This window comes from Alosa sapidissima, chromosome 6, assembly GCF_018492685.1.
Source record: "Alosa sapidissima isolate fAloSap1 chromosome 6, fAloSap1.pri, whole genome shotgun sequence".
NCBI lineage: Eukaryota > Metazoa > Chordata > Actinopteri > Clupeiformes > Clupeidae > Alosa > Alosa sapidissima.
The window spans coordinates 30,769,835-30,777,334 of NC_055962.1; the positions used below are offsets into that span (position 1 = coordinate 30,769,835).

Below are 7,500 nucleotides of genomic sequence, written 5' to 3' on the forward strand. Positions count from 1 at the left end.
TCTCCAGCATGGCTGTCAACAGTTTCACTGAACAATGCAAACAAATTCCAGTCAGAAATGTGCAGTAATATTTGAGATAATCAAAATGGCATGTGCGGAAATTAGGCAACATAAATTAGACGAAAACATACTGTATCATGTTGACACGGTTTCTCCTCCTTGTCTTGTTTTGCATTTTTCTTGCGTAGCGTGTATAGCTGTCATTTGTGTAATATCTTGCCATTTTTTTCTGTAGTGTATTACTGGCTCTAAAGGCTGAACAATCACATTGCTATGTCCAAGAATTACTTATTTCTGCGCTGAAGCCAGTAGATCCCTGTGATTGTCTGCACTGGTTCACGGCACAGAATACTGACAGCAGATGGCCAGTTACAGTACATAAAAGCGCCTGAAGATTCAACCCTTGAGTATTGAACATGGTTGGAGCACTCCCTCTCTACCCATAGCCTGGCTAACGCAGCATGGGAAAACTCCGGCTACTCTACCCATATCTACCTCTCTCATTCCCATTCTGTTTCTTTCTCTCACTCTGGCTAGATGAAGTACGTCCATCTCTTCTCTCTTGCACAACCTTAATGTTCCTTGAATCCCCCTCCACTGTTAAGCAAGGGGGGTGAAATCGAAACAGAACACATTTGCAGCTTCATAGTCCTATTGTGGACTTCACGCAGATCACTTGTTTGTTCGTTGTTTATGGCTGTATTGATTCGTTCTCGGGTGTGACTGGACATAGTTGTTTGGGTCAGCTTCAAGCAGTTCCCTCAGCCTCAGGCTTTCGCTCGGGCTCAGATGGAGGTCTGTGTTGTTTCCCCAGGCCTGATGGCCTGAGGGCCTCCGTACTGTAGCTGTACAAGAGCCCGCTCCCCATCCTCTGAGCCCCCCCACTGTCTAAAATTAGAGCAGAGCTGCATGTCTTAAGGGGGAAGAGAGATGGTGTGTGTGTGTGTGTGTGTATGTGGGTTTGTGTGTGTGTGTGTGTGTGTGTGTGGGTATGTGGGTTTATGTGTGTGTGTTTGTGTGTGTGTGTGTTAGTGTGTGGGGGGGGGGGTGTATGTGGGTTTATGTGTGTGTGTGTGTGTGTTTATGTGAGTGAGTGTGTGTGGGGGGGGTGTATGTGGGTTTATGTGTGTGTGTTTGTGTGGGTTTATGTGAGTGTGTGTGTGTGTGTGTGAGTGTGGGTATGTGGGTTTATGTGTGTGTGTTTGTGTGTGTGTGGGGGTTTATGTGAGTGTGTGTGTGTGTGTGTTTATTTGTATATGTGTGTGTGTGTGTGTGTGTGTGTTTGTGTTGTTTATTTGCATGTGTGTGTGTGTGTGTGTGTGTGTACCCGTCCCAGAAGTTTTCTTAGCTGAGTAGGCCTGGCATGTACCCCTCTTCGACTGAATGTCACCTGATCTGCCTTTAAGAAGAAACGCCAGGCTGATGTTCACCTCAGCATTGTGCTGTGCATGTGCTGTAGGTTACATGAGGTGAGATTCAACAGTCATGAAGATGCATTTCCTACTCACAATACCTGGGCCATTTTTAGCTACTGCAATCCATCAGTTAGAAGAGACCAAAGCCATTACTGTTGAAAATGGAAGTCTACAAAGAGTCATCTTTTCAGCCTCCTCCTGCATATGCTGTATTTTCACTGCTACTGTAACTGTGATGGTATACAGCTAATGAAAAATGCTTTCTAGGAGTTGGTCTATTCATTGAACTTATGAGTTTGTATTTGTATTTGAAGAGGACCAGAATTTTAGACACCATTGGAGTCATTGGTGTAATATTCAGCTGAAATCGTCAGATAGAGATTGTATACTTTAGAAATGAGATCGTATGAAAAGGTAGCCATTCCTCCATGCACATTAACCCAATTTATGAGTGTTCACAGCCCTCAACACTCTGTGTGTGTGTGTGTGTGTGTGTGTGTGTGTGTGTGTGTGTGTGTGTATGTGGGATTATGTGAGTGTGTGTGTGTGTGTGTATGTGGGATTATGTGAGTGTGTGTGTGTGTGTGGGTTTGTGTGTGTGTGTGTGTGTGTGTGTGTGTGTGTGTGTGTGTGTGTGTGTGTGTGTTTCACATTAACATTAATGTGTGAGGAAAAGAGGAAGACAGACTGGCCCTCGCCTTGTTAAAACTGCAGCTCATTACGCTTCGTCTGTTTGTTTCTCCCCCCATCCTAACCTCCTTGGGCTTCAGAGCAGTGACACATTGCGTGCAGGAGAGTGTGTGTGTGTGTGTGAGAGAGGAAAACGCTCCCCTCTCTGCTCTTCAGTAGAAAGGCTCTTTTAAAGAGCTCTGCTCTGATGTAAGGAGTGTAGTGTCTTTTCTACACATTAACAAGAGGACTCAGTGCACTGAAAACAAGAGGCCCACTTGAACAGAAGGGTTTGCATCTGTTAAGATTCCTTAAATAGACAAATTAAGAGTCTTTCATTATTTAAGGGTCTCTCTGTCTCTACATTTTTGTTTTTGTTGTTTATTTACCATTCAACACTGATGTTTATAGATAAGTTGAACCTTAGGGTTTTTTATTGGTGTCTGAGTTACTGCCATATTGCTTCAACTGTCTAGTCTGTGTGAAGTTATGAGAGACTGGGAGGGCTCCTCTTTATTCTGCTCTATAATAAAGTTGGCAGAGCATGAAGCAACCACACGGGCAAGGTCAGACGATTGATCCCAGGATGCTGTGTGTGTGTGTGTGTGTGTGTGTGTGTGTGTGTGTGTGTGTGTGTGTGTGTGTGTGGATGGGGTGTTTTGATGAGGTGCTTCAGCCTCCATGAGCACAGCTCTGGTATGAGGGGGTCTGTAGACAGCAAGTCTGCTCTAACAGGAATTGCTATACTGGGCACTGAGGTGTTCTGTTCACTCTGGTATGAGGGGACCTGTAGTGTAGACAGCAAGGCTGCTCTAAGGATGTTGTTGGTGGTTTGTTTCCTTTCCCATGTCTAGCTACAGTTTCTTATCCCATGTCTAGATATAGTTTCTTTTCCCATGTCTAGATATAGTTTCTTTTCCCATGTCTAGATATAGTTTCTTTTCCCATGTCTAGCTACAGTTTCTTATCCCATGTCTAGATACAGTTTATTTTCCCATGTCCTAGATACAGTTTATTTTCCCATGTCTAGATATAGATTATTTTCCCATGTCTAGATACAGTTTATTTTCCCATGTCCTAGATACAGTTTATTTTCCCATGTCTAGATACAGTTTCTTTTCCCATGTCTAGCTACAGTTTCTTTTATCATGTCTAGATACAGTTTCTTTTCCCATGTCTAGCTACAGTTTACTTTCCCATGTCTAGATACAGTTTCTTTTCCCATGTCTAGCTGCAGTTTCTTTTCCCATGTCTAGATACAGTTTCTTTTATTGAGGGGGGGGGGTTCCCTTCATTTGATTCCAGAAATGAAAACTGACCAAGCACTTCTGGCAGAGATCCAATCGCCCAGTTAGCCAACTTGGTCAGTTCTGGGGCAGCTACTGTGTGCTATCTTGGCTGCGAGATGAAGAGTGGAGTGTGCTGTGTACTCATCATGTTCATTGGTAGCACTTTTGGAAGTCTGTGCGGAATGGGTTTGTGCAAAGCTCTAAAACTTGTGTAACATGGGTGGTGTGCATTCCTTACAACATCTGAACTCAAACAGTGCAACCTGAGACCATCGTAGCGTGGCTCTGCTGCACAGGTATAAAGAGATAATGAATGTCTGAGTTGTATTATGTTTGCTTAATGGGGACATAAGTGATATGAAGCATGAAATTAACATGTGAAATAACAAATGATAATGCTTCTTCACCATGGGGTTCATGTTTTATATTTTAGATACATGCATCGCATTTGCAAATGACTGAGAGACCAATTAAGCTCCTTTATCAACAGTAATTGCTACAGATATGCCACAATTAAGACCAGTAAGTAGTAGGGTGAACTATTTGCTTAAGCCAGCTGTGATTGATGATATGGCTATGCTAAGAGGAATGCACAAACCCTTTGGAAATGAGTAATCTTAGTGTGTTGGGTGTTGGCCTGCTGTTGAACTGAGGGATGACAGCGGTAGAGAGATGATGGGGTGGGGTGGGTTAGGGTGGGGTGGGTTATTCTTGTCAGTCATACTCTGCAGTCTGCTATGGAATTATGTATGCATGAACGATCTGTCTTCTATTTTTTATCTCGCTCTCTCTCAATAGCTCTCACTTTTCAGATGTTCTCAGGGATTCATCTCTCTAATGGAGAGGTATGCATTAAAAAGTGTCAGCTTTTATGACGTGTTTTTGAAGAGTTTTTCTGCTGTCACCGTATAGTTATGTTTAATGTGTGTGCGTGTGTGTGTATGTGTGGATATGTGTGTGCGTGCGAGCGCGCGTACAGTATGTGTGTCTGTGTTTCTAAGCACCGGTCTCTGTCAGAGGAAGTGAATCAGTTCTAGCATATGTAGAATAACTAGGGCATGACGCATGGCACTGCTCTACAAATTTCACTTCTCACAAACCCTCAGCTATTGGGTGCCCAGAGTAGATAAATGAACTGCATATATTTCTTAGTTGTTATTTATAGTATTGCCAGACAGTATTGCTCTTAATAGTTTTTTTACATCAGGGGAGACAGCAGCTGTGCTTTGAGTGTCTCTCAGGATGTATAATCCTGTGAGCTTTATTAGCAATCAAGGAATTAGTTGTTGGTAAAGCTTGTAAAGATGTGCGTGCGTGCGTGCGTGCGTGCGTATGTGCGTGCCTGCATGCGTGTGTGGTATATGTAAAGTTGTATGTAAAGTCTTTCAGCAAATGCAAGTCTAAAACCAAACAAAGACCAAATGAGAATTCTTGGGGTAAGCGGACGTTCGGAAAGTGTGCCACACAAGTGTGTGTGGAAAGTGTGAGGAAAAGCCTTTGGGTACGAGCCATAGAGGAAAGCATCGGAAAAAAGCTATTTGTGATGTTTTATCCGATTGTTACTATGTTGGAACAGAATACCTATATCAAAAGCTGCACACGAACATGTGGCACACAAACATGTCTGCACATTCTGATGTCAGTCCTAATTTCCTGAACGCTGCTACCAGATGAGTTGCCCTGCTTCAGTCTATTCCTCAACATCACATCTATGTCACTAAACTGAGCTGAGGCTGTGCAGTACAAACGATGCCCAACTAGCTTAGCCTAACTGAAAACTGGTTCAAATTGACTTCACTTCCCACCCTTCAAGTCCTACGGAGTGGCTCTGTTCATTATTTTACTATCTATGTGGAAGACTACCAATGTGAGAAATCTTTTCAACCTTCGGAGGCTCTGACCACAAATAAAAATTTCATGCCGAAGCCCTCTGCCCACTGAAAGAACATACCTCAGCATTTTTTCGCTACACTTGTCAGTGAGATTAAGTGCACTTGACATCAGCATCACCAATCAGTAGGTCTATCACCTTAGTGTCTTTTAAATCTGTCAGATAGGGAAATCGATGGCCAGAGTCTGAGGTCAGTTGATGAAAAATGCCAACAAACAATGTAAATACCTGTTACTGACCGATTCAATTCGATTCCATTTCATCAAATCTCAAAGTTCCGTTTGTTGTTGTTGTGTGTGTGTGTGTGTGTGTGTTGATGATACCCAGTAAACAGCCTGGAGTACCTGGAGCAGCTCAGTCCAGCCCAAATCAGGCCCTGGTCCAGCCAGGATCTGATTAGTTGCTGTGTCCAGCTGTGGTCTGCACTGAGACAGAGACAACAGTGGCCTTTTGAGGGTGGTCTGTGGGGCTAGTCCAGCTGTCTCTGGTAGATGTCCAGTCCAAGAGGAAGAAGAGAGGGGCATGGTTCACATCAAGCTGATCCACTTTAACTGGTGGGGAGTGAACAATGGAGTCTGAAGAGTGAGTGATCTTCAGCATGTTTAGTGTGGGGGCTGGGCCTGAGATGAGCAGATAGATCAGGTATACAGGGAGGATCGAGTAGGGAGAGTGGCGAGTATATCCACTCTTGTCTTGATACAGCAACATAATAGTGATGGAGAGAGAGAGAGTAGGCTGTGTGTGTGTGTGAGAGAGAGAGAGAGAGAGAGAGAGAGGCTATGTGTGTGTGTGTGTGTGTGAGAGAGAGGCTGTGTGTGTGTGTGTGTGTGTGTGTGTGAGACAGAGAGAGAGAGAGAGTAGACTATGTGTGTGTGTGAGAGAAAAAGAGAGAGTACGCTGTGTGTGTGTGTGTGAGAGAGAGGCTGTGTGTGTGTGTGTGTGTGTGTGTGTGTGAGACAGAGAGAGAGAGAGAGTAGACTATGTGTGTGTGTGAGAGAAAAAGAGAGAGTACGCTGTGTGTGTGTGTGTGAGAGAGAGAGAGTAGGCTATGTGTGTGTGTGTGTGTGTGTGTGTGTGTGTGTGTGTGTGTGAGAGAGAGAGAGAGAGAGAGTAAGAGAGAGATTGAATGAGAAACAAAAGACTTACAGTGATGGAGGGTGACTGCATGGCTTGGTGCCTGCCTGGTTGGGAGGAGGGGTCAGTGAGTTGTCCCTCTGATGCCAGCAGCTCTCTGCTACTCTAGCCCCCGGGCCTCGCTTACATCACACCCCCATCGGCCTTTAGTATGCTGCTCAGGGCTGTCCACACCAACCCCCCTCCCGCCCCCCACTCCACAAACTTCTTTCTGCTCGATTTGTCCATGAAAAGACCACCCTCAGACCCAGACCTTTCTCAGACACCACAGTTGACATTTGCTGGACAGACGTTCTACCCCGCAACCATTCAACAATGAGGGACACTGGATATATTTGGATATAAGCTATGGAAATAATGGAAATATTTTGCATAGTGATGTTAAATACTGACAACTACAGGACACCCTTATACATGTCCATAACCATTAGATAACCATCCCTGCAACACTGTATGTAAGATATGCCAGTTTAAATAATATGAATCCTCTGACACAATAAGCAAAGTGCAAAGACAATAAGCAAGGTGGTTCAGTGAGTAGGCCTATTGTGTAGGCTAATATACTGTTGAAGTAGGTCTAATCTTTTTTTATCTAGGTGGTCCATACGTTGGTGGTTAGCTAGGTGGTCCATACGTTTCTTTTTTATTGGTTAAGTGGTCCTTCGTCTGAAAAAGTTTGAGAAACACTGATCTAGAAATATAAGAAAACTGCAGAAATGCTACTACTATCTACCAGTCACAGTGTTTTTAAACATGGAGATGGCCAGTATAAATGAAATCAGCTTAACCCATTAAACTACTCAGGTAAAGTTATGGAGATAAACCTCGGAAGCTTTCATCACACTGACCTCCAATAAAAACCCATGTTGGTCTTGGACAAAGAAATATGCATGTTGATGCCATTTTCATGGTCATTTACATCTTTTTACATACGGTCCCCAGCATGTAGCTAAAGCTTTCCATTATGTCGTCTCCTCTCTAAACAGATAGTGTCTCCTCGCTGGCAGGTTGCTTTCAGGATTTAACGCCTGGGCTACACCGGGTCCAAAACTGAAGCGCTCCGTTCGCGGCACGTAAAAATAGTTTTAGAAGACATGGTCTA

At 43.9% G+C, this 7,500-nt stretch overlaps 1 protein-coding gene across 2 annotated transcripts in view; it reads left to right on the forward strand.

Annotated features, from left to right (window-relative positions):
* Positions 1-7,500, forward strand: part of mboat2b (membrane bound O-acyltransferase domain containing 2b) — a 50,687-nt gene that overhangs the window by 16,528 nt on the left and 26,659 nt on the right. The window contains exon 1 of one of the 2 annotated variants that reach the window (XM_042095932.1): positions 5,690-5,818. The exons of the other annotated variant lie outside the window; for it this stretch is intronic. The gene's annotated coding sequence lies outside the window, so the exon portion shown is untranslated. Of the gene's footprint in view, positions 1-5,689; positions 5,819-7,500 lie in introns of those variants that run through there. 2 annotated transcript variants of the gene reach the window in all.